General features: G+C 46.5%; 1 protein-coding gene across 5 annotated transcripts in view; it reads left to right on the forward strand.

Moving 5' to 3' along the window:
- LOC147705711 (sulfotransferase 1 family member D1-like) overlaps positions 1-27,940 on the forward strand; it is a 517,747-nt gene that overhangs the window by 255,594 nt on the left and 234,213 nt on the right. The window contains exons 1-2 of one of the 5 annotated variants that reach the window (XM_086932134.1): positions 10,011-10,089; positions 10,286-10,301. The exons of 1 other annotated variant lie outside the window; for it this stretch is intronic. The gene's annotated coding sequence lies outside the window, so the exon portion shown is untranslated. Of the gene's footprint in view, positions 1-9,965; positions 10,090-10,165; positions 10,302-27,940 lie in introns of those variants that run through there. 3 more of the 5 variants (XM_086932133.1, XM_086932136.1, XM_086932135.1) reach the window with 3 other exon arrangements.

Raw genomic sequence — 27,940 nt, forward strand, 5'->3', positions numbered from 1 at the left:
GTCCGGGCTCTGGTGTATAGCTTCCTCAACTTCAGATAAAGATATTGAAACCCCAATGGGGGCTTGGGGCCCATACAAGTCTTCCTCCTGGGAGGTGGCAGTATAGATCTTCCAAAAATTAGCTTCCCAAGCCTTGCTGGTTATATTGTAGCTAATTGGTGTTAATGATAGCCCCATGTCTTTAACGGCAGCCCAAAATGTTTCCTCATCCTTAGGGTGGCGGCATTAGCGAGATTAGCCCATTGATTAGATAGTACTTACCTCTTCCTACGCAATAAGACAAGCTTATACTTCTGTCTAAGTGACTTAATTAGAAAGGGGCACCTTGGGTTAGTTGATAGGGCCTTTCATAATTATCTGTTAATCACTGAGCACTCTCTATTAAACCATCTAGAGTCTTGCTGCATGGCGATGACAGCTTTTGATATTGAATACTTTACGGTCTCTCAAAATTTAGCGAATGAGCTTATCCCCTCGGGATTGGGTTCCCATTCAGACAAGTAGGAGTTTAAAAGTTCAGGGTTGTCCCCGACTAACATATGGAACAGGTCAGCCTTGTTAACCCCTCGCCAAGCAAATCCTAATTTGTCATTTGAGTATGCCAAGTCCCTAATGCCACATTCTAATTTAGGTGTCAGCCTTGGGGACAGTTTAAACACTACTTGGATCAGGTCGTGGTCACTGTGATGTGTGGGGACAACGTTTGCTTTCACTAAGAAACTTCAAGGGCAGGAGAGATGCCTTCAACAAAGACTCCAATCATCCGCGGACAGCTGAGCTGTCCTAAAAGAAACAAACTCTAAGAACCACCGTAGGGAGGATCGACCCTTGTTGACGAGACTCCCTGCTACAAAAGAACTCCAAGAACCACCACAGTTGTGGACCGTCACTGGTGTAGACGAGACTCATTGGAACAAAAGATCTACCAAAGACCACAGTGGTAGAGGACCAGCACTTGTGTTGACGTGACTTCACCCTGCATGAGAAAGCCCTGTACCGGGATGACCTCCACGCCCTTGAGGGATCCTCTCACCCCACAACCTGAGTGACCACGGCTCGCGCCCGAGAACCTGAACCCTGTTGCTAGTGGCCAGGCTGGTCGCCTCCTCCACTGCTTGCCCTACCGCGATCTCTTCAAGACAATCCGATGATGGCCGAACCCCACCAAATCCAAAGACGCTGACCACCAGCGACTGCGACGGTACCTGCGCTGCTGCCTGCTGAACCCTATCTAGCTCATTGCCCCCACCGACTGCGAGGGTAAAGATCATTGCCAGTATTGACTGCCTCGGTGAAGATACCGAAATCTGCACCGTACAGGTGCCTCAGTCCCCCACGACCGGCCCTGCACTCTGTGTGGGTCTGACCACCCGAACATCAGAACTGTAAGTTGTATACTCGCTTGATACATCCCTCATTTGATTTCCTCCACAAGATAATCTTGAACTGTTAGAAAATTGCATTTTCAACTTTTACTTGTGAAAAGTACCTTTACTAAAAACATGCTTACCTTAGCAACAAGTTCTTGGTCTTAAAAATAAAAACACAAAAAAGTATGATTTTATCAAATTGGCCCAGATCTCCTTCTTGAGGCGTGTGCCCTTTATTGATCATGAGTGTGCAATAAATGTCTTACACTCCTCTGTGTTAGGCCTCAAGCTGCTCGCCCTCACTACCTGAGTACTTTAGGTTTTGCATTGAGCCCTGTGCAATTTTGAGGGACCCCTGGACTCTGTTCATGGTATTACCACCTGGTGGCAATATGATATACAGAGCCAGCTTCCTACAGTGGGATTGAGAGGAAAGTATAAGCAGATGGGTGAGTGAATATGCAAGTTTAGATACCATTGCCCCTTTATTCCAGGTCAGCATCATAAAAGTTCTGCTGCTGTCACTCAAACATTTGCTGTTAGTATTAATTATTTTATTTTACCTGTATTGAGAAGCAACTGTTACATAGCCGGTCATTGTTTTGTCCAACCACCGCCTACGTAACTATGCTCTAGGCAGGTATACAGGTGCCAGCCTCATCAAAATGGGTTTGAATGTAGGTGTGCCAGGCACTATGCAATCCTAATCTTGGTGCCCTTGGCATGGACGGGCTGGGCCCAGACCCAGAGCGCCAACCTTAGAGGGGCCCACTGACCTGTCTGCATGAAGGTTGTGCATTCAGCAGTCTCCAACTAACCGGGGACAGTGATTCTTCCTAAACTGCTTTTAATCTTTTTTGATTTCATTATACTGCAGTCACCATGTTCATCACCTATTATCTCCAACAATTCTCCTACCATCTCCCTCTCACCCCCAGCAATCCTATATTTTCTCATCCCATTACCCTGCCATCGCCAACCACCAGGGCTTTAAATGGGCCGGGTCTCACCAGTGCTGAGCACCAGCAGTTTTTTAAAGGAGGCCTTGAAACGGTTCTCTAGCGGGCTCTGTTTTGAGCACTGGGACAGGTGGTCCGTTTTTTTCCGGACTGCTGTGACAGCAGACACATCGATGTGTGCACGCTCACACTGCTCACTTCTCAGTAGTGGAGAAGTAACGGCATGATGTCATGCCAGGTGAGCATTGCAGTGGAAGGGAAATCCTTTAACCCCTTTGATGCTCATGACGGCATTGGTGCCCCTGTGCTCATGATGGAACCATTCCGTCATGAGGACAGGGGCACAAAATCCCTCAGCTAGAGAAAGCAGAGGGATTTCTATTTCTCCCCTGTCTCCCCAGCTCCTGAGGCCCCCCAGCAGTTTCCGTGAATTGAAGATCAGCGCGCACGTTGCGCTGACGTCATTTCAAAGAAACCGAAACAGAAATGAGTCTTTAGGCTCGATTCACTTTCTACGTGCTCAGGGGGCTATCTCAGCCCCCTGAGCACATAGAAATACGGGAGGAGGATCATTGAAAAGGGGAGAATATCCCCTTTTCAATGGTACCCCTCCCCAGGGGAACACTGCTTGGGGATTGCCCCAGGAGAGCGATCCCCAAGAAGGGATCCACTCACTAGACACCAGGGAGGGGGAGCGGCCCTTTGGGCAAGGGCCTTCGCACCCCCCATAAAGGAATGGGCACAATTAAGTCTTTCTGCCCCCCCTGGGAGGCAGATGGGGAAGTAGCCCCCAAACTGCCCTCCGGGGGGTGGAAAGCCTTTTGGGTGCATTTTTCTTTTAGGGTGGGAGCTGCCAAAAATGGGCATGCTAATGCCCCCACCCTCGCCACCATAACAGTGCCCTTCATCTGCCCCCCCGGGGGGGCAGAAAGCCCCCACCACCATTACAGCCTTTCTCCCCCCCCCCCGGGAGCAGATGGGGCAGTAGCGCCCAAGCTCCCCCTCCGGTGAGACAGAAAGTCCACTAAATGCCATGGATTTTTTTGGCACAATTTGCTTTAGGGTGGGGGCTGCCCAAAATGGGCATGCCAATGCCCCTACCCCCCTGCCACCATTACAGCCTTTCTGCCTCCCTGCGGGGCAGATGGGGCATTAGCCCCTAATCTGCTCCTTCGGGGGGGCAAAAAGCCCACTTGACTGCAGAGATTTTTAGGGTGGGGTTGCCTGAAACGGGCACGCCAATACCCCCACCCTCCCACAAAAATGACAGTCTTTCTGCCCCCCCAGGAGGCAGATGGGAGCTGTAGCTCCAAATCTGCCCCACCCCGGGGACAGAAATCCCACTAGAAACCAGGGATTCTTTTGTTTTATTTGTGTAGGGGATGCCCAAAATGGGCATGACAATACCTCCACCCACCACCCAGAGAAATTCCAGTCTTTCTGCCCCCCCGGGAGGGCAGATGGGGCAGTGGCCCCTGATCTTCCCCTTGGGGAGGCAGAAGGCCCACTAGGCGCCAGCAATATTTGCAGTCTTTCTGCCCCCCTGGGGGCATATTAGGCCAAAACCCTCCCCCGATTCCCCCCAGGGTGGCAGAAAGCCCACTAGGCTCAGGCTTTTTTTTTAGCAATGTGCCTACCTGTGGATTTTGGGCCCTAGTGCAGCTGGCACGTAGGGAAACCTAGCAAACCTGTACATTTGTGAAAAGTAGACACCCAGGGCAATCCAGGATGTGGTGACTTGGCTGGCTCTCACCAGGTTCTGTTATCCAGAATCCCTTGCAAACCTATAAATTTGACCAGAAAAACACATTTTCATCACATTTCTGTGATGGAAATTTCTGGAATCTGCGTGAATCCACAAAATTCAACCCACCCTGCGTTCTCCAAAGTCTTCTGAGAAAAATGGTACATCACTTGCATGGGTAGACCAAGTGCCCACAACATGAAACGGCCCATCGTGGACACACCACCTTTTCACAGTGAAATCTGACCTTTTTTTGCAAAGCGCCTAGCTGTAGATTTTGAACCCTAGCTCTGCCGGCCCCTGGGGAAACCTAGCAAACATATTCATTTTTTAAAACTAAACACCATGGGGAATCCGGGATGAGGTGACTTGACTGGCTCTCACCAGGTTCTGTTTCCCAGAATGCCTTGCAAACCTAAACATTTGTCTAAAAAAACACATTTTCCTCACATTTCTGAGGTGAAAAGTTCTGGAATCTGCGTGGATCCATAAAATTCCACCAACCTCACGTTCCCCAAAGCCTTCCGAGAAAAGTGGTAACTTACTTGTGTGGGTAGGCCTAGTGCCCGCGACAGGCAAGGGCACAAAACCTATTGAGGCGACATCAAAATTACCTATCACGAAACAATCTGGTTTTGCAAGGACAGTTCCATGTGTTTTTGGCTACGGGCTCGGCAGCCGTCCAGGGAAACCCATCAAACTTATACATTTCTGAATACTAGACACCCGGGGGAGTCCAGAGAGGTATGGCTTGCGTGGGTCCTCTAAATTTTCCTACCCACAATACCCTGCAAACCTCAAATTTAGCTGAAAAAATCACTTCTATCTCAAATTTCTGTGTGGGAAAGTTCTGGAATCTACGTGGATCCACAAATTTCCTCAAACCCAGTGTTCCCCCAGGTCTCCCGATAACAATGATACCTCACTCGGTGGGTGGGTCAAGTACCCGTGACAGGCAAGGGCCCAAATCCTATTGAGGCGACATCAAAATGACCTATCACAAATCAAACTGGTTTTGCAAGGGGGGTCACCTGGGTTTTTGTCCCCGGGCTCAGCGGCCATCTTGGAAAACCACCAAACCCAAACATTTCTGAAAACTAGACACCCGGGGGAGTCCAGCGAGGTATGGCTTGCATGGGTCCCCCAACATTTTCCTACTCAAAATCCCCTGCAAACCTCAAATATAGCTGAAAAATCACTTTTTCCATACATTTTTGCGTGGGATCACCGTGACGGCACAAATGTTCTTTCATTTTCAATTTTTTTATCAGGAGACCGGGGGGTCGCTGGGTGGAAGGAAATTTGTGGCTCCACGAAGATTCCAGAACTTTCCCACTCAGTAATTTGAGGAAAAAAATAATTTTTCAGCTAAATTTGAGGTTTGCAGGGGATTCTGGGAAGGCAAATGTTGGGGGACCCACGCAAGCCATACCTCACTGGACTCCCCCGGGTGTCTACTTTTCAGAAATGTGTGGGTTTGGAAGTTTCCCTAGATGGCCGCCGAGCCTGGGACCAAAAACCCAGGAGACCCCTCTTGCAAATCCAGGTTGTTTTGTGATAGGTAATTTTGATGTCTCCTCAATACGTTGTGGACCCTTGCCTGTCGCGGGTACTTGACCCACCCACATGAGATGGCTGCGAGCCCGGGCCAAAAACCCAAGTGCCCCCCCCCCCCAAAAAAAAACCAGGTAGTTTTGTTATAGGTAATTTTGAAGTGTCCACAATACGATTTGGCCCATATCCTGTTTTAACCACTTTGCCTAACCACGCAAGTGAAGTACCATTTTTATCGGGAGACCTGGACGGACACTGGGTGGTAGGACATTTGTGGATCCACATAGATTTCAGAACTTTCCAACACATACATTTGAGAAAAAAGTGATTTTTTTCAGCTAAATTTGAGGTTTGCAGGAAATTCTGGGTAGGAAAACGTTAGGGGACCCATGCAAGCCATACCTCACTGGACTCCCCTGGGTGTCTAGTTTTCAGAAATGTGTGTGTTTGGTAGGTTTTCCTAGATGGTCGCCGAGCCCGGAGCAAAAAAACCCATGTGACCCCCTTTGCAAATTCAGGTTGTTTTGTGATAGGTAATTTTGATGTCTCCTCAATACGTATTGGGCTCTTGCCTGTCACGGGTACTTGACCCACCCACATGAGTGTGGTACCATTGTTATCAGGAGACCTGGGTGAACACTGGGTGGTAGGAAATTTGTGGATCCATGTAGATTCCAGAACTTTCCCGCACAGAAATTTGAGAAAAAAGTTATTTTTTCAGCTAAATTTGAGGTTTGCAGGGGATTCTGGGTAGCAAAACGTTGGTGGAAATTTGTGGATCCACGCAGATTCCAGAACTTTTCACCACAGAAATGTGAGGAAAATTAGTTTTTTTGACAAATTTTTAGGTTTGCAGGTGATTCTGGGTAACAGAACCTGCAGAGAGGCAGTCAAGTCACCCCATCCTGAATTCTCCTGGGTGTTTAGTTTTCAAAAATATATAGGTTTGCTAGGTTTCCCTAGGTTCCGGCATTATTAGCGTTCAAAAACTACAGCTAGGCACTTTGCCAAAAAAGGGTAATTTTTCACTGTGAAATTGTGGTGTGTCCACGTTGCGTATTGCGCCGTTTACTGTTGTGGGCAATAAGCCTACCCACACAAGTGAGGTATCATATTTCTCGGAAGAATTTGGGGAATGCGGGGTGAGTGGAAATTTGTGGATCCACGCAGATTCAAGTACTTTACACGACAGAAATTTGAGGAAAATGTGTTTTTTTTCATTGGTTCAGGTTTGCAAGGTATTCTGGGTAACAGAACCTGGTGAGAGGCAGTCAAGTCACCCCATACTGGCTTCCCCTGTGTGTCTACTTTAAAAAAATGTATAGGCTTTCTAGGTTTTCATAGGTGCCGGCAGATCTAGTTTTCAAACACTATAGCTAGGCACTTTGCCAAAAAAGGATTCTTTTTCACTGTGAAATTGTGGTGTATCTAAGTAATGTTTTGCGCCGTTTCCTGTTGCGGGCACTAGGCCTACCCACACAAGTGAGGTACCATTTTTCTCAGAAGACTTTTAGGAATGCGGGGTGGGTGGAAATTCGTGGTACCACGCAGATTCCAGAACTTTCCACCACAGAAATGAGAGGTAAATTTGTATTTTTTGACAATTTGTTTTGTTTACAAGGGATTCTGGGTAACAGAACCTGCTGAGAGGCAGTTAAGTCACCCCATCCTGTATTCCTCTGGTTGTCTAGTTTTAAAAAATGTATAGTTTTGCTAGGTTTCCCTCGGTGCCGGCAGAGCTAGGGTTCAAAAACTACAGATAGGAACTTTGCCAAAAAAGGGTAATTTTTCACACTGAAATTGTGGTGTGTCCACGTTGCGTTTTGCACCGTTTCCTGTCACGGGCACTAGGCCTACCTACACAAGTGAGGTACCGTTTTTCTCAGAAGACTTTTAGGAATGCGGGGTGGGTGGAAATTCGTGGTACCACGCAGATTCCAGAACTTTCCACCACAGAAATGAGAGGTAAATGTGTATTTTTTGACAATTTGTTTTGTTTACAAGGGATTCTGGGTAACAGAACCTGCTGAGAGGCAGTTAAGTCACCCCATCCTGTATTCCTCTGGTTGTCTAGTTTTCAAAAATGTATAGGTTTGCTAGGTTTCCCTCGGTGCCGGCAGAGCTAGGGTTCAAAAACTACAGCTAGGAACTTTGCCAAAAAAGGGTAATTTTTCACACTGAAATTGTGGTGTGTCCACGTTGCGTTTTGCACCGTTTCCTGTCACGGGAACTAGGCCTACCTACACAAGTGAGGTACCGTTTTTCTAGGAAGACTTTGGGGAAACCGGGGTGGGGGGAAATTTGTGGATCCACGCAGATTCCAGAACTTTCTACCACAGAAATATGAGGAAAATGTGTTTTTACAATTTTTTAGGTTTCAAGGGATTCTGGGTAACAGAACCTGGTGAGAGGCAGTCAAGTCACCTCATCCTGGATTCCCCGAGGTGTCTTCTTTCCAAAAATGTATAGGTTTCTGAGTTTCCATAGGTGCGGGCAGAGCTAGGGTGCAAAAGCTATAGCTAGGCACTTTGCAAAAAGGATTATTTTTCGCAGTGAAATTGTGGTGTGTCCACGTTACGTTTTGCGCCGTTTCCTGTTGCGGGCACTAGGCCTACCCACACAAGTTAGGAACCGCTTTTCTTGGAAGACTTTGGGAAACGGGGGTGGGTGGGCATTTGTGGATCCACACAGATTCCAGAACTTTCCACCAAAGAAATGTGAGGAAAATGTGTTTTTTTGACAATTTGTTAGGTTTGCAAGGGATCCTGGGTAACAGAACCTGGTAATTGTCAGTCAAGTGACCTCATCCTAGATTCCCCTGGGTGTCTAGTTTTCAAAAATGTATAGGTTTTCTAGGTTTCCATAGCTGCCAGCAGATCTAGGGTTCAAAAACTACAGCTAGGCACTTTGCCAAAAAAGGGTCACTTTTCACTGTGAAATTGTGGTGTGTCCACGTTGTGTTTTGTGCTGTTTCCTGTTGCGGCCACTAGGCCTACCCACACAAGTGAAGTACCATTTTTCTCATAAAACTTTGGGGATCACGGGGTGGGTGGAAATTTTTGGATCCACGCAGATTCCAGAACTTTCCACCACAGAAATGTGAGGAAAATGTGTTTTTTTTTACAATGTTTTAGGTTTGCAAGGGATTCTGGGTAACAGAACCTGGTGTGAGCCAGTCAAATGACCCATCCTGCGTTCCCCTGTGTGTCTAGTTATCAAAAATGTATAGGTTTGCTAGGTTTCTAAAGGTTCCGGCAGAGCTAGGGTTCAAAAACTTCAGCTAGGTACTTTGCCAGAAAAAAGGGTAATTTTTCGCTGTGAAATTGTGGTGTGTCCATGTCGCGTTTTGCGCCATTTCCTGTCGTGGGCACTAGACCTACCCATATAAACGAGGTACCATTTTTCTAAGAAGGATTTGGGGAATGCCGGGTGGGCGGAAATTTGTGGATCCATGCAGATTACAGAACTTTCCACCACAGAAATTTGAGGAAAATGTGTTTTTTTGGACTTTTTTTTAGGATTGCAGGGGATTATGGGTAACAGAACCTGGTGAGAGCCAGTCAAGTCAACCCATCCTGGATTCCCCTGGGTGTCTAGTTTTCAAACATATATAGGTGTGCTAGGTTTCCCTAGGTGCCGACCTAGCAGCAAAGAGGTTAAGAGTCATTTTCTCTGTGGATTTCCCTTCTCTTTTAGAATCTCAGGAGCAGCAACATTGTCGTGGTGCCACCAAAGCTGTAAGAAGCTTTTTCAATATTAGATACAAGCGATAGTTGCTGCTTATTTATCTTATGCAACTCACAACCATTGACTAAGCCAATAGTACTGACTTGCTGTAGGTATGATGTTACTTGTTGTATCATATCTGGATGCAACGCTAGAAATAGCAAAATACAAATCGGCCTGCACACTTTGGTAAACACAGATTTTTAGCTTATTTGTTTTAAGCCACGCCCTTTATTTCAATAGCCATGCACCCTTTATGAGACCTCCAATTTTTTTCATCCCACTTAAAACTCTGCCGACCACCTTCTCACCGGTGTTAAGGAGGTAAGAGATGGGTAATTAAGGTAGGCTAGGAGAGGCACGCACATATATGTTTGTGTACAGAGTGAGGTAGCAACAGGCCTGTGAATAGAAACCGGACCCCCTGTTGCTTCTTAGTTTAGTGGCAGCGCCAGTGTGTTTCCTCCCAGAGCGCTATCTGAGCAGCTGATTGTGCTGCACTTTTTCAAACATTGAGGGCCACCACTCTTTGGCGCGCCTGCATTCTTTAGTGCAGCTCTGCTCAGAACCTGGACCGAGCCGCGCCTCTGACCTTTGTGCTGGGGCAGGTGTATTTCCAGTTGGATATCGCCCGCACCTTCTGCCAGGTCCGCCGCTCCTCTTTTCACAACTCGCGTCACCTTTGAAGCTGCAGGGACGTGCCCATTCGCTGCGTGGGTGGTTTACACTTTCAGAGGTGAGGCGTCGGTCACCGAGTGACAGGGTCGTAGAGTAACTAAGCGGGGGAGGTGAGGGGAGGAAGGAAACCAATTCGGGCCAAGGGTACAGGCGCTACTTGAACGCTAACAGGGTTTTTTTTTCTCCCCCCTCCCACGCAACCCAATAATTCCTACCTATCTTCTGCCGACCTCTACTCTTCACCACGACCGAAGTCCAGCAACATAACAGGTAAAGCTAATTATTAACTTTTTCAAAGAAAGGTTATGTCCTCGTTTATTTATTTGGCCTATCTGGTCGATAACGATTGATAATGACTATATGCTCCAAATATTCTGTCCTATAGCTCGGTGGACTACTCTGCTTTTTGCCTCCAGGTCAGACCTTTCAATATGAGCATGACAGCTCAGGTGGTTATTGCACCTCCTACAGAGATATGTTTTGTATATGACTCCTGGCCGGCGAAACCCTTTTCAAATCGGTAAAATGATGGCGCGTGGGTATGGTAAAACAACACCTGTTCCTTACAGCGCTTTGAAACCTCCATCTTGTTGTAGTAACCGTCATAATCTAAGTAAATATTATTTTTATTGTAGTGACTCGAATCCTAAAGGACTAATTCATTTATGTATTGTTTCCTTCGGCGATTGTGTGGGCTGTCTGCATAAATCAGTTTCAGGACCTTTGGGGTGGTTGGATCTTTTTGGTTACATTTTGGTTAAGTTGACCACTATTTTGGGTGGTAAATAGTGAACGTCCCCTGTTCTTTATCCGCTCTCTGGCTAAATAACAGGTATTATCAACTTCATTGACGAGCAAATTCACCATGATCCAGTGCAGTGCCATTTCCTCGCAATAAAACTCTGTCCTCAACCAATAAGGAGGTACGAATTCCATTTATGTTAACTTTTGACACATCCAACATGGCAAATGAGGTTCGGACAGTTCTCTCCCTTCTTCTTTGTTACCAGCTCTAAGAATCCAGTCTCAGCATAAATGTAATCAGCCCTCACCTCGTGAAAATGCCACGCCTCTAGTGCATGGTCAATGCACTATTATCAACCAGTAAAGGCTGACTTTTTTTGTATTCAGGTGAGAATCCTCCATTTGATAGTTTATTGTTATTCCCTTTAGAACTTCAGTGAATCATTTCTGTCCCTGAAACAAGCATACTAATAGGCTAGAGATTATCTTTGAGTAATGAGTCTTCCTACACTCGCTGTTGCTCTTCAGAGTACTTGCGTTGACTCTCACTACATATCTACGAAGCCCAGTCATTCTGCACTTTCTCTCAGTCCCGCCTGTATGTCACGTGTTCACACCAGGGCAAGGGCCCCATTCACTTAGTACTGCCAAGAACATGGACTCCTGATGGTTCCCCTTGGCACCAGTTATACCTCACGACCTACCTCAGAACCGGCAGCTCTCGAATGCAGGAAGGGAGTTTCATTCACCGAACAGCTTATGCTTTTAAAAGTCCGGGCCCTGCTATGAGGGCTTATGTGATGAAGTAGAACCCAGCTGATGATGGTGGGCAAAACATCCCGTGTATGATGTGACGTATCGCCAATATACATTTTCTGAGGACAGAGCTTGGGTACGGATGTGTGAGTAGCTGCTAAAGTATCTGCCTTGCAGAAATTTAATATGTATGTATGACAAATCTGGTGAACTGTCATGCGGCTCATCACACAAGCGGTCATAACCCCCACCCCCAATATACAAAACAAGAAATTCTGAAAAATTACAACAGGAGTAGGTCCTGCACCATTAACAGAATAACAATAAAAAAACATTAACAGTGAGGAATAAACTTAGTAACATTTGATCATTTAAAAAGCAAAAATGAACAAATAAAAGAGAAAATCACACCTGGCAATTTAAACCAATGGAATTACTGTGATTCATTTGTCTATTACACTGTTACTCAAAGTACGGTCCTCCCGACCTTTACATGCGGCCCCCTGGTCAACAGCAGCTGTGAACTGCTCTTTACTTGTCTCAGCACTAACAATAAAAGGATGAGAAATAAACAGTCAAGCATCTATTTAAATGCTAGCGTGTGTGAAAAGAAGAAATTGACTAGGAAGTTCTGCACTGCTCAACTTTAGGAACATCTTCCTTTTAAAAGACATATTGCAGCAAAAGTGAACGTGTATTTAACATGCAGAACCTTTTCACATTAATACATCAGATTATATCACACATTATACAATATTGAGAAGTATTATTTTAAAAGTGATAGTTTTCAAACATTAATTTGGAATTACGAACTCTTCCCTTCGATCCTCATATTTGAGATAATGAAGAAAAAGGAGGAGTAACAAATTCCTGATTTTCTGTGTCCTGAAGAAGGTAGTTTTAAATGTATGCACATACCACCGAAACGCATCGACGCCAGTCCACTTGAATCCAACTACAAGGAATCCTGGGAAGGAATAAATAATTATCCTACCAGTGCTTTTAATCTGATGTTATACTTTGGATCAGCCTATGCAACAGCTTATGTATAATTGTGCAAAAAGGGCCCCCTAGTATAATTGTTTTTCATTCATTGTTTGTTTATTTGATTTTTTGCATTTTTTCGCCGGATTTTAAAAGTGGTGTGTATTGTGTTAGGTGTCGTATTGCATACCATGTATGAACTTTATTGTTTGTTGTTTAGGTATCAAGATTTTATTAATAGTCTGGAGAACAGAGTTCTTATAAAAAATAAAATAATGTCAAACGCTACATCTCAATTTGGGGTATATATCTAGACATAGTTCTTCACAGATTGATGGAAAATAAGAGTGTGTACTTTATGAGTATAGTGTGTTATTGAGTGGAATTGTTGATGTGATTTTGTTCACACAGCGGAAGTCTTATTTCTCTACTATGTGTAAGGTAGGACATGTACTAGTGTGTTTTGCAATAGTGAAATACTAAGTATTTTGTTTTTCACTATTGCAAGGACTAGCACTCCCATAGGCTACCGATTCAGAAAAGGGGGTGGTGATGGACAGAGTATCTGAATTAAGCAGAACACTCCTACCCAGTCAACAGATCAGGGCTTGATCCATCACCGTTTTTTAGCTCACTGCACCATCCCAGCTCAGAACCCGGCTACATGCAAATTAGTCTGTCCCTGGCCCAGTGCATCATGAGAACAGGGCAGACCAAACTACCAAGCCAATTCTTTTACTGGAAAGGAAACAAGCTTCCGGGGACCGGTTTCTGGCATTACAGCCGTCTTCGGCCCGGCTTGCTTGAATCCTGATGGTGCAGTGAGCAAGGGACTCACATCTGAGCATACCCTTCCACGCTTATGGTGGACAAAACGATTCAGAAAAGGGGGTGGTGATGGACAGAGTATCTGAATTAAGCAGAACACTCCTACCCAGTCAACAGATCAGGGCTTGATCCATCACCGTTTTTTAGCTCACTGCACCATCCCAGCTCAGAACCCGGCTACATGCAAATTATTTTGTCCCTGGCTTAGTGCATCATGGGAACAGGGCAGACTAAACTACCAAGCCAATTCTTTTACTGGAAAGGAAACAAGCTTCCTGGGACCGGTTTCTGGCATTACAGCCGTCTTCGGCCCGGCTTGCTTGAATCCTGATGGTGCAGTGAGCAAGGGACTCACATCTGAGCATACCCTTCCTTGCTTATGGTGGACAAAACTATTCAGAAAAGGGGGTGGTGATGGACAGAGTATCTGAATTAAGCAGAACACTCCTACCCAGTCAACAGATCAGGGCTTGATCCCTCACCGTTTTTTAGCTCACTGCACCATCCTAGCTCAGAACCCGGCTACAGGCAAATTAGTCTGTCCCTGGCCCAGTGCATCATGGGAACAGGGCAGACCAAACTACCAAGCCAATTCTTTTACTGGAAAGGAAACAAGCTTCCGGGGACCGGTTTCTGGCATTACAGCCGTCTTCGGCCCGGCTTGCTTGAATCCTGATGGTGCAGTGAGCAAGGGACTCACATCTGAGCATACCCTTTCACGCTTATGGTGGACAAAACGATTCAGAAAAGGGGGTGGTGATGGACAGAGTATCTGAATTAAGCAGAACAATCCTACCCAGTCAACAGATCAGGGCTTGATCCATCACCGTTTTTTAGCTCACTGCACCATCCCAGCTCCGAACCCGGCTACATGCAAATTAGTCTGTCCCTGGCCCAGTGCATCATGGGAACAGGGCAGACCAAACTACCAAGCCAATTCTTTTACTGGAAAAGAAACAAGCTTCTGGGGACCGGTTTCTGGCATTACAGCCGTCTTCGGCCCGGCTTGCTTGAATCCTGATGGTGCAGTGAGCAAGGGACTCACATCTGAGCATACCCTTCCACGCTTATGGTGGACAAAACGATTCAGAAAAGGGGGGTGGTGATGGACAGAGTATCTGAATTAAGCAGAACACTCCTAACCAGTCAACAGATCAGGGCTTGATCCATCACCGTTTTTTAGCTGACTGCACCATCCCAGCTCAGAACCCGGGTACATGCAAATTAGTCTGTCCCTGGCCCAGTGCATCATGGGAACAGGGCAGACCAAACTACCAAGCCAATTCTTTTACTGGAAAGGAAACAAGCTTCCGGGGACTGGTTTCTGGCATTACAGCCGTCTTCGGCCCGGCTTGCTTGAATCCTGATGGTGGAGTGAGCAAGGGACTCACATCTGAGCATACCCTTCCACGCTTATGGTGGACAAAACGATTCAGAAAAGGGGGTGGTGATGGACAGAGTATCTGAATTAAGCAGAACACTCCTACGCAGTCAACAGATCAGGGCTTGATCCATCAGCGTTTTTTAGCTCACTGCACCATCCCAGCTCAGAACCCTGCTACATGCAAATTAGTCTGTCCCTGGCCCAGTGCATCATGGGAACAGGGCAGACCAAACTACCAAGCCAATTCTTTTACTGGAAAGGAAACAAGCTTCCGGGGACCAGTTTCTGGCATTACAGCCGTCTTCGGCCTGGCTTGCTTGAGTCCTGATGGTGCAGTGAGCAAGGGACTCACATCTGAGCATACCCTTCCACGCTTATGGTGGACAAAACGATTCAGAAAAGGGGGTGGTGATGGACAGAGTATCTGAATTAAGCAGAACACTCCTATCCAGTCAACAGATCAGGGCTTGATCCATCACCGTTTTTTAGCTCACTGCACCATCCCAGCTCAGAACCCGGCTACATGCAAATTAGTCTGTCCCTGGCCCAGTGCATCATGGGAACAGGGCAGACCAAACTACCAAGCCAATTCTTTTACTGGAAAGGAAACACGCTTCTGGGGACCGGTTTCTGGCATTACAGCCGTCTTCGGCCCGGCTTGCTTGAATCCTGATGGTGCAGTGAGCAAGGGACTCACATCTGAGCATACCCTTCCACGCTTATGGTGGACAAAACGATTCAGAAAAGGGGGTGGTGATGGACAGAGTATCTGAATTAAGCAGAACACTCCTACCCAGTCAACAGATCAGGGCTTGATCCATCACTGTTTTTTAGCTCACTGCACCATCCCAGCTCAGAACCCGGCTACATGCAAATTAATCTGTCCCTGGCCCAGTGCATCATGGGAACAGGGCAGACCAAACTACCAAGCCAATTATTTTACTGGAAAGGAAACAAGCTTCTGGGGACCGGTTTCTGGCATTACAGCCGTCTTCGGCCCGGCTTGCTTGAATCCTGATGGTGCAGTGAGGAAGGGACTCATGTCTTAGCAAACCCTTCCACGCTCATGGTGGACAAAACGATTCAGAAAAGGGGGTGGTGATGGACAGAGTTCTGACGCTTGCAAGTTTTTAAAACACATATATAAAAGGCATTGTCATTTTCAATGCCAATAGCTCAAACTCTCACAAATACGAGACCTATTGCATTGCAAATGCTTGTTTTTATAGATACTTTCAGGCAGGTGTACTCGCTTTGGATTGCTTTAGCCCGAGATATAGTTTATACTCACCATGACAAAAAAGAATGGAATGGAAAGAAAAAAAGACACAGCAAAGTAAAATACTTGACCAATAGCCTTAGCACTTAAGTGCATTTCCATTTACGTTTTAGAAAGATGTGCCTGTGTGATCAAAGAGATACCTAAAATGAGCTGTCCCATCGCCCCCTGTTGAATGCCGTGGTTGGTGGAAGCAAAGTGTGACGGACTGATGAACACACCAATAAATAAAGAGGGTGGCCCCAAGCGTTTCCTATGTACATATATATTTTATTTATACGATGTATTCACATGAGGCAACCAAAGCCTACCCTTTTATGTAGGCCTGACCTAAAAGTAATGAAGATCGCTGTTATCACGCGTACTTCCACAGACGGTACCCAAGCAATTGTGGACATGCAGATATATTTCTTATATGTAGAACGCCAACGTGTTGCATTGCTCTCAATATGCTAAACAACAGAGGGAATGACAATTAAAGACTACACCGGCACCTTTCGAGGGAGGATGAAGCGGAGAGGCTATGGGGAAACGTTACCCACTATAATGAAACCACAAAAATGCAGCACTTCTACCACTTGTTCCGAGGACAGGTGTTTGACAGCTGTCTCACTATTAGCTCTCAGTGTCCACCTGAAATGTAACGTTAGCTTATGGCAGTCAACACAAGGCTGGTGTCTTTCTGGGGGAGACAACGACGACTGCGAGGGGGTCAAAGCCATGCGATGGAGCCACTACAAAAAGCAACTGCAATGCTATCCACGGATAGCAGAACTTCTATAGATGGCGCCGCTTTCTGCCCTACCCTTCCCTTTTATTTGTTTTGCTGAAAACAGCCTGAGTTCTAGCCAGTACGTTCTTCAAAGCGCTGTTTTGGTCACACCTTGAAATCATGGGTGCAAGGCAAAAGGATGGTGCGCATACAAATGGAGGCTCATATCACGACAATAAGCCCTAGAGATTGGACTAGATGATGGGTATAATTCATATATTTCTTTGATTTCACTCGATGTTATTCCCCGAAGCCTTTTGCAAGCATTTAAATGTGTGCATTTTCACCCTGAACCTTCACTTGTCTCGATGCGAACAGCATTTTCCGTAGTTGTGTCCTGATGTAACCTGCTTTTCAGCCCCAGCATCCATACTTTGCAGCTCATGTGGAACCCAATCGAGAAACCCGGCACTGTGCAATATTTTGTTAAACTGTGCCGAGCTACCCAGGCCGAAGGAAACGGCTTCAGTGAGGGCTTAAGATAAAATGCTGCGCCGCTTACGATAGTAAAACGTGACCGCAGAGATATACAAATGGATAATCATAAACTTGATAATGCAACGGCTGTCAACGAGGAGCCATCCTTGTCGGCCCTTATTCTAATCTTTGAGACCCACGCAGCCTCTGACCTCTTTACACAGCAAGTTTAACAGGTGCATTGTAAATCCTGGGAAGCACTGTTGGAATACAGCGGCTGGTGTGTGACATCATTGTGGTGATGGTGTGCAGCCCCCTGTCGGGACAGAAGGTAGCATGGGCCCGCTCCCATCATTTATTTAAACTTTCAGCGCAAGTTTTTTTTTCCAAAGATATACACTGTGACTCCCTCATGAAGCCGTTTTATGGATCTGTCGTCTTTCACTCAATGTCCACGCTATGTCAAGTGGGTTATCTTTAAAGTGCCCCTGTACGGTGTGTGTATAAACTTGCGTTATGACGAGCGCCGTGCTGATTGTGTGTAATTAACAGGCGGCGCTCGTGAGGAGCTCCATGCTATTTATGCATGCAAGTAAGAATGCTGGGCTGGAACAATCCTAAAAAAAATGTCCCCTTAGGCACAATTAAAACATTAAAGCTGATGAAAACTGTAGTTAGGCTGTGCTGCTTCCGGATAAAACGGAAGTGACTTCTCCAATGCACAGCCAACCATAAGCCTGCTAAGAAGAACAATTCGAGTGTTAATAAATGGCAAGCGGCAATAGTAAGTACCCAGGAGTTTCACCCCCTGATACTGATTACTTGAAGTCTCGGAGAGACAGCGCATGCGCGCTGCCAAGACGAGACCTAAAAATGGATCTGGTATTCAATAAAAATGCAAGAACAATTATTCTCATCAACCTTTATACACATCCAAAGCATAAGATTAAAAAATAACTATTCAAAACCTTAATTACAACTATATCAGAACTCCGGTTTGAGCATCCCGCATGGGAAATAATTTTAACAGGAAACTTCAATTCAAACTTAATATATACTCCAGAAGAAGACGACCAGTTAACTAATGCTAATGCAATATACGCAGTACAAATTCAAGTGCACCCCATCTTCTCAAGGACTGATCAGATTGGGCAACAACTAGACAGACCTAGAGTATCTGGGCATGTGAGTACTAAATGGCAGAGTGGATCAGGATAGACCTCCAATCTGCACTTACAAGTGCACCAATGTTAGCTCCATTTTAGATTACACAATTGTCACATTACCACTGCTAGCACAAACAAATGCATTTTCAATTATACACTCTACAGAAAGCAATCATTCTGGGCAACAACTACTAACCACATTTCCAAGGCATGTGGCTGTAGTATCTGAGAATGGAACCATAACAACTATAAATCTTAAAAAGATTACATTGGACCAGTAGTTCACCTCCCACATTTGCAGAGTGGGCAAGGGAACTGGGGGCATCTCAAGACTCACTAATTGGCTTGATGATAGACGTCTGGGTTACCTTTCTAACAAATCTCCCCAGCGATGCTAACTCAACAAATTTACATTGAAGCATGCCGCACTGCGAGCGCAGAACATTGAGTTTGACAGCTAAAAATGTAGGGAAAAAACTACGAGCTGCTATCAGATCCACAAGGGGTAACAACGCATTAGAAATGAAACAGGGGCAATTACAATAACTTAAAAAGCAGTTGAAAAAACAAATCTGGGAGGGTAATAAAATACAGCAGTACAATGTTTGGTCAAAACTGTTGTATAATGCTAGAAGATCAAACCCCAAAGCTTTTTGGGATCAAGCAAACACCCTTATAAGATCACCAAAAATGATAAATATGTGACAGAACAATCCTGGGTAGATCATCTAATCGCTACATTCTCAATGACATCCGAGAGAGCGAGTGCCCTGCAGGTACTCCTTTATTTCCAGCTGACAAATAATCAAACTACAATTACGCACGCAAGTTCAGCTATTCAGGAAGTACAAACGCAACTAACAGACGTGCCAGTAAAGGAATTGACTTGGTAGTTTGGTCTGCCCTGTTCCCATGATGCACTGGGCCAGGGTCAGACTAATTTGCATGTAGCCAGGTTCTGAGCTGGGATGGTGCAGTGAGCTAAAAAACGGTGATGGATCAAGCCCTGACCTGTTGACTGGGTAGGAGTGTTCTGCTTAATTCAGATGCTCTGTCCATCACCACCCCCTTTTCTGAATCGTTTTGTCCACCATAAGCGTGGAAGGGTATGCTCAGATAGAGTCCCTTGCTCACTGCACCATCAGGATTCAAGCAAGCCGGGCCGAAGACGGCTGTAATGCCAGAAACCGCTCCCCGGAAGCTTGTTTCCTTTCCAGTAAAAGAATTGGCTTGGTAGTTTGGTCTGCCCTGTTCCCATGATGCACTGGGCCAGGGTCAGACTAATTTGCATGTAGCCAGGTTCTGAGCTGGGAAGGTGCAGTGAGCTAAAAAACGGTGATGGATCAAGCCCTGATCTGTTGACTGGGTAGGAGTGTTCTGCTTAATTCAGATGCTCTGTCCATCACCACCCCCTTTTCTGAATCATTTTGTCCACCATAAGCCTGGAAGGGTATGCTCAGACATGAGTCCCTTGCTCACTGCACCATCAGGATTCAAGCAAGCCGGGCCGAAGACGGCTGTAATGCCAGAAACCGGTCCCCGGAAGCTTGTTTCCTTTCCAGTAAAAGAATTGGCTTGGTAGTTTGGTCTGCCCTGTTCCCATGATGCACTGGGCCAGGGTCAGACTAATTTGCATGTAGCCAGGTTCTGAGCTGGGATGGTGCAGTGAGCTAAAAAACGGTGATGGATCAAGCCCTGATCTGTTGACTGGGTAGGAGTGTCCTGCTTAATTCAGATGCTCTGCCCATCACCACCACCTTTTCTGAATCGTTTTGTTCACCATAAGCGTGGAAGGGTATGCTCAGACATGAGTCCCTTGCTCACTCCACCATCAGGATTCATGCAAGCCGGGCCGAAGACGGCTGTAATGCCAGAAACCGGTCCCCGGAAGCTTGTTTCCTTTCCAGTAAAAGAATTGGCTTGGTAGTTTGGTCTGTCCTGTTCCCATGATGCACTGGGCCAGGGTCAGAGTAATTTGCATGTATCCAGGTTCTGAGCTGGGATGGTGCAGTGAGCTAAAAAACGGTGATGGATCAAGCCCTGACCTGTTGACTGGGTAGGAGTGTTCTGCTTAATTCAGATGCTCTGTCCATCACCACCCCCTTTTCTGAATCGTTTTGTCCACCATAAGCGTGGAAGGGTATGCTCAGACATGAGTCCCTTGCTCACTGCACCATCAGGATTCAAGCAAGCCGGGCCGAAGACGGCTGTAATGCCAGAAACCGGTCCCCGGAAGCTTGTTTCCTTTCCAGTAAAAGAATTGGCTTGGTAGTTTGGTCTGCCCTGTTCCCATGATGCACTGGGCCAGGGTCAGACTAATTTGCATGTAGCCAGGTTCTGAGCTGGGAAGGTGCAGTGAGCTAAAAAACGGTGATGGATCAAGCCCTGATCTGTTGACTGGGTAGGAGTGTTCTGCTTAATTCAGATGCTCTGTCCATAACCACCCCCTTTTCTGAATCATTTTGTCCACCATAAGCATGGAAGAGTATGCTCAGACATGAGTCCCTTGCTCACTGCACCATCAGGATTCAAGCAAGCCGGGCCGAAGACGGCTGTAATGCCAGAAACTGGTCCCCGGAAGCTTGTTTCCTTTCCAGTAAAAGAATTGGCTTGGTAGTTTGGTCTGCCCTGTTCCCATGATGCACTGGGCCAGGGTCAGACTAATTTGCATGTAGCCAGGTTCTGAGCTGGGATGGTGCAGTGAGCTAAAAAATGGTGATGGATCAAGCCCTGATCTGTTGACTGGGTAGGAGTGTTCTGCTTAATTCAGATGCTCTGTCCATCACCACCCCCTTTTCTGAATCCCATAGGCTATCATCATCATATATAACTTTATTTTATTCACAGAGATCTTAAAGAGTACACAGCACAAGGGGAATAGAAAAACAGAGTATAAAAAAACAGAGTATTAAAAAATACATTTTCGTGTTTATTTGGGTTAAAAAGACATAGGTGCCATAAAATAGTTTAAAAAACAGGAAAAATAAAAGCATGTACAAAATACAGCACTTCATGCAATACATTTAGAACACTTCATCCACAGTGCTTACCAGTATGTGGCAAGGCCATAAACCATTACCCTGCATGTGTCAGTGAACACCATTCTCAACACCTCTCGGTAGTGGCTGGGACCAGTCTATCAGCATAACGGAATTATCCATTTTTTCCTCAGAGATATGTAGTATGGACAAAAGAATAGTAAATGCAACTTTCGGATATTGATTCCCAAAACATCGCTTTAAGCCTGGCCCTTGTAATAAGAGCCAGACTTTCTGGATTGGACTAGAAATCCTTCATCCCAAGCCTCCTCAATAAATCCTTCAAAGAGCTGAACCATGGAATCGAGGCTACCTGGGAGAATTTCAAAAGACCAGACAGAGCCTCACGATAAGGGGAACACTATTCAACGGACCACAGTCAATACCAAAATATTAGTAGTCCCTACAAACCTTTGCTGCACTGCCTGTAACACTCCAGGAAACAGTCCAAGGGGACTGCAACGCCGCTCCTGTTGCCATCCTGTTCCCGTCGCTGGTGCGTACACACGGAAACTACAACTGCCAGCGTCCCTCCCGAGGCGCCAGTCCCTGCGTCAGAGAGAAAGCGGCAGGAGGTGCTTAAAAACGCTAGAGGGCTCCAGGGCCGGACTGGGAACCAAAACCGGCCCTGGCAAAGTGCTCGGCCGCCCCCCCAGCCCCGGGGGGTTGGGGGTGCCGCCGAGCTCTTTCCCATAGCCGGTTTTCGGCCGATTTTGTTACAGGGCCGATTTCGGCCCTGTAACAAAATCGGCCCCCAGGGGCCCAAAACCGGCCCCCACCCTTGCGGCGCACCGGGGGATTGCCCGGTACCCGCTACGGCCAGTCCGGGCTTGGAGGGCTCCCGCAGCGCGGGTCCCTACAAACCTTTGCTGCACTGCCTGTAACTCTCCAGGAAACAGTCCAAGGGGACTGCAACGCTGCTCCTGTTGCCATCCTGCTCCCGTCCCTGGTGCGCACACACGGAGACTACAACTCCCAGCGTCCCTACCGAGGCGCCAGTCACCGCGACAGAGAGAAAGCGCCGATAGGCGCTTAAAAACGCTAGAGGGCTCCCGCAGCGCTGGTCCCTACAAACCTTTGCTGCACTGCCTGTAACTCTCCAGGAAACAGTCCAAGGGAACTGCAACGCCGCTCCTGTTGCCATCCTGCTCCCGTCGCTGGTGCGCACACACAGAGACTACAACTCCCAGCGTCCCTCTCGAGGCGCCAGTCACCGCGTCAGAGAGAAAGCGCCAGGAGGCGCTTAAAAACGCTAGAGGGCTCCCGCAGCGTGGGACGCGCTCGGGCTTGCCCTGGTGCTTCCCAGGCCAAGGGCGGGCCCGTCCGCGCCCATCAGAGCCAGGAGGAGCCAGGGCTGGGTCACCCCTTTTCCATTGGTCTTCCTGTGCCATTCAGGACTTGGTTAGTTGTTTTTGACATTTTCACATTAATTGCAGTGTTACATATATCTTTATTCCTTTTTTGTGTTTTACTTGTATTAAGTTGTCATGAGCAAGGCTAATCGGAAGGGGGCAGGTGGCCCAGGGGTTGTGGGCACTCTGGACGCGTTTCTTATGCGGGCTGAGTCTGTCCTAATACATTAAATTGAGCTTACCCAGAGGAGACTCTCCCTAGATCCCCATCGAGCCTCCTCTGAAGCTCTCTTGCCCGGTCCCTTGATAATTTCAAATTGAACAACTGATTGTACGCCGCCAGTGGCTTCTATGTCCCCAGTATCCCAATCAAATGATCCAACTAATTTAGCCTGCATCCCAACCCCCACACACTCCCCCCTGGCCAAGATCCTTACACACCAGCAACAATCAGTGCATATTAAGGATGGGGAGGGTGCTAATACAATCAAAAAAAGAAAAGCATGTGCACTGCCTCAAACTATGCACCCGGCTAGTAAAGTGGCAAAAACAAGAGGGACTGTTTGTGGTAATAAGGGTGGCCTCCATGCTGCTCCAGACCTAGGTACTCCGAGTCTATCAGGTGCCAGGGTTTCGGCCAATCCTCGACAGGTGTCTAGTGATTTTGAAGACCATATTCTAGCTAAACTTGAAGAGAAACGTGCAGCAATGCTTGATCCTCTACTCACAAAATTGTCTGGCATAGACTCAAGACTGATAGAACAACACCTTTTTTCCCCAAAGCCTACATCGAGTAATGGAAATTCTGGTGGTTTGATTGAACCCAGTCCGGTTGTGGCGCATATAATACAACCGCCCATCATTGAAGTTGGTCTTTGCGCAAATATTGCTGTGCAGGTTCCCACTGCAAATTCCCGTAGCGCAATCACCACTACAGCAAAGGCCGGCCCCAGGAGGGAACTCGCTGGGCGCCAAGATCTAGGGACGGCACAGGGTGGCATGGAGAGCCCCAGTGACTCCCTCAACCTACCACCTGAAGCCACGCCATATACGATCATATTTTCTAATGTGCCAGTCTTATCAACTGGCAATGGGGAACACTGGTCATCACTTAGAAACAAGGCACTTCATTTGCTGAACGTCAGAACTGGGCTGGGTAACCACTTATTCCAAGAATTTAAAATGATACGCAGAACTCCATGGGTAGGGAAATCACTGAAATACATCAGAGGTGACTGTGTTGTGTTGAACTTTGGGTCCCCACTGATAGGTAAAACCATCTTAGAGAGGGCTAGGGCTAGGCATGTGAGCAGGGACGATATTAGCATTTTGCCACTAGGTTTCTTTTACCGAAACATCTCTTTTCAAGTAACCGGAAGGTTCGACCATAGGGACTTACCCCATGTACAATGTCTATAAGAATATGAAGTACCAACCCACAACAGATTTGAACTTTTCTCAAACCTGGATGATATTGACTGACTAGGTCGCCCATTGGTCCCTAACAAGATCCCGCCTCCAATGGCTGAGTTGGGAGAGGGCGACCGGGTTTTAGGCCCAATTAACATAGATACTCCACTTTTACTCACACTAAATGGGCCGAATTTTTAAAAGCATTCGGGTTAGCACTGGAGTGGTATCGGGAGTGTTTGTGGTACAACATCTGTAGCTAACCTCAGGACTGAAGGGGCTAATTCTCCTGTGGTGAGGTGTGGCTTATGACCACAGTTAGGCTACAGTGATATTCATAGTGATACTGTAGTTCCTAAATTAGCTTCATGGAACATCGCTGGCTTTTACAAAAAACAGCCTCTGTTAAATGTTCCACATTTATTGAGGAGCAAGACATTTTGGTTTTTCAGGCGACTTGGGCCGTGGACCAGGTATTCCGCCAAGGTTATTTAAATGTTTCCAAAGCTGCCGAACAAGGGCAGTGTGGTAGACCAAAAGGGGGACTGACTACTTGGGTTAGGCAGTTTGACCAACTTAAGATGGAGGAGATCCATATCAATTGTAGGGACATTCTCATAATTAGTCTACACCAGGGAAATATTCCCGACCTGCTACTCATTAATGTGTACTCAAGGGGTTTGCAAGGTGGGATAGCTTCTCCTACGGTAACACTTTTAGATGCTTTTTTTATTAGAACATAGAGGTGATAACAACGTAATAATAGCCAGTGATTGTAACTGCACATTTGAACCCCTGGATTTACATGATATAAATTTCAGCACAGAGGAGGACGCTCAGTGGTCCATTCCTCCGCTGGATCTTCCTGCAATAAAAAGATGGTTGAGTGCAGCACTCCAGTTAAAAGTTTTTTTTCTGGAACAAGGGGTTAGAGCACCTAACGGGAGATCTAGATCTGACAAGCATGGTATGCCTACCTTTAGCACTGGGCATCGTATCAGTCATATAGATTTTTTCCTACTCAACAATGAGTTCTGGTCTAACTTAATAGATATGGTGGTTTGCAAATGACCAGAAAGTGACCATAACCCGCTACTACTCTCCTTACGTCCCTCGCATATATCTCGTGGAGCAGGGTTGGCACCACGTGTAGATTATGTAGAGGCCCAAATGACAAACGACTCTCGACGAGTCAAATGGGCAAATGTGATTAAAAAGGACGAGCATGTGAAACAAATGAGTAGGTTGGTAGCTAACGCCTTAGATATTCTTCAGACCGTTGCTGCGCAGGAAGAGTCTAATTCTAGAGCTGTGCAGGTCCATGAGGACCTTTCTTACTAAGCTCAAAGGCTTGTTTGCCACTAAAACCAAAAAACCCACGATTCACTCAGGCAATAAAGCTTCTCCCTGGTATAATACCTCTTGCCGCATGGCCTATAGAAGTCTAGCTTTAGCAATTAGGTCAAAAGACAGGGAAGACATACCTAAGGCTAGGACTGCATATAAGGCAGCCCAATACCGTGCCAAAAGGGACTGGGGTGATCAAATGTGGCCGAACGGCTTAATGCATGTACTGGGAGAAACATGACAGCCTTCTGGCACATGGTTAAGTGGGGTAGCGGGTCCCCTAGCAAGGTGCCCACGAATCACGTGGAGCCAGACCAGTGGGTCTCATATTTCAAAGGCCAGTTTGCTTGTGCTGGAGATGCACACGATCTGTTCGAAATGCCACCCCCCATCTCAATTCTACACTTCTCTAAGAAAAAAGCTGAAAACGCTCTACTCCTTGTCCCAAAAGGCAGGGCGCCTGAGCCCGATTGCATTCCTGCTGATCTGTTTCTCCATGACATACATACCTGGGCATCATATATTTAGCTTCTTGTGAACGCCATCGCCAATGGAGCACCCATGCCCGGTACCTGGGCAGGAGCAGTATTACTTCCCACCTTTAAAAAAGGTGATAGCTCCCTACCTGGGAACTATAGGCCCATAAGCCTTATTGATTGTATTCAAAAGGTGTCAGCAAGGGTGGTACTCAGTAGAATCCAGGCTTGGATGGAGGAATGCGACATCCTCTCCCATCTCCAGGCGGGGTTTCGGCCATGCACCAGCACAGTAGATCAGGTGCTCAGGTTTATTCTTATATATTGGCGTACTGTAATACTAGGGAGAGGCACTATCTATGCACCCTTTGTCGATCTTAAGTCGGCATTTGACCTCGTCCCCCGCACCAAGATGTGGCGTACATTTTTTAAGTTAGGCATGCCGCTGGATATCCTGGCTTTCCTGATCAAGTTGCATGCCGACAACTACGCGCAAGTGAGATGGAATGCGGGGGGAAGTACCACCGAAAAGTTCCCGGTTGAGAAGGGGGTGAGACAGGGGTGCGTTTTAGCACCCACCCTCTTCTCAATATACATTAATGGGGTAGTGCAATACTTTGAGAACTTTCCCACGGATGCTCTGTCTTTAGTTGGGTTTAAGATCCTGTTACTTATGTTCGCTGACGACACCCTTATTCTCTCCAAGACGAGACAGGGCCTTCAATGTGCCCTCACGAGATTTGAGGAGTTTTTTGAAGACCACGATCTTATTGTCAATGTGAGCAAAACAAAATATATAGTCCTACATAGCTTTAAGAACATCGTGGTTAGCGTCAAAATGATGGGAGGCATTTTAGAACAAACGGAGATTTTTTCTTACTTGGGGGTAACAATCGACAAAAAACTAAGTTGGAAGCCCCAAATAGACTGCCTCACTGTTAAGCATGCCCAACTTTCGGGTGCTCTGCTGAAGGAGCAGAGACTATCACACACCAAACCAATTGCCCCTGTGTTACAAATTTATAACACCAAAATTGGCGCCTCAATCTTATACGGGGCAGAGCTTTGGGGTTACGCCAATTTGGACCCTCTGGTGGCAGCACAAAACAAATTTATGAGGTCCATAGTCGGCCTCCCTCAGTCTACCCCGTTATTACCCTTATATTTAGACTTGGGATGCCACTCAATCAGGGATGTGGCACATTACAGGCTAGCTGCATACTGGAGGAGGCTTTGGGTGACACCTGAGCTTTCACACTATGCCCTGGCTGTCTTGGAAGTCAGAGAACTTGATGTCATTAGAAAAATTCTGTGGTTAAGGTGTGTTAAAAATACACTCTGTGAGATGGGGATGAGCCGTTTATGGACCTCCTCTGCCGACCAACTAAAATTTAGTTAAAGGCAGCTTATTGGAATCGGACAATTATGAGGCGTTTTGCAGCTTCAACTAGTCCCTCTTTGTCCAAAACCTTCCTTGACAGTAAGCATGAACCCAAATATGAGGGTTACTGGGATCTAATTACCAACACTAAAGACAGGAAACTGTATCACCAGTTTAGGGTGGGATCGCTCCCTACACATGTTTTTACTAATAAATGGTGTAGCTCAAATACTAGCAACTGCCCCTTTTGTCCTGATTCGAAAGAGTCATTTGGACACATCTTTTTTGCCTGCCCAGTGTACCGTAAACCCAGGTCCCAATGGATGAAACCCATATGTTTAAACTTGGGGACCAGGTCCAGCCCCGAGGCATTCAGGATCCTAAAACATCAATGGATGGGCCCATTGTGATCGCTGATGCAAAGTTCCTGGGCTGGGTGTGGGTGATTCGATGGAATGAAAGGAGGAATAGGTAAATGCTTACGCCATGTCTAGTAGTAAGATGTGATCAAAGTTACACTATGCACTTTACTGTATTGTATTGATGTTTCCTTGTAATTCAAAGTAATGATGGCC

The sequence above is a fragment of the Lissotriton vulgaris genome, chromosome 7 (assembly GCF_964263255.1).
Source record: "Lissotriton vulgaris chromosome 7, aLisVul1.2, whole genome shotgun sequence".
NCBI classification, from domain to species: domain Eukaryota; kingdom Metazoa; phylum Chordata; class Amphibia; order Caudata; family Salamandridae; genus Lissotriton; species Lissotriton vulgaris.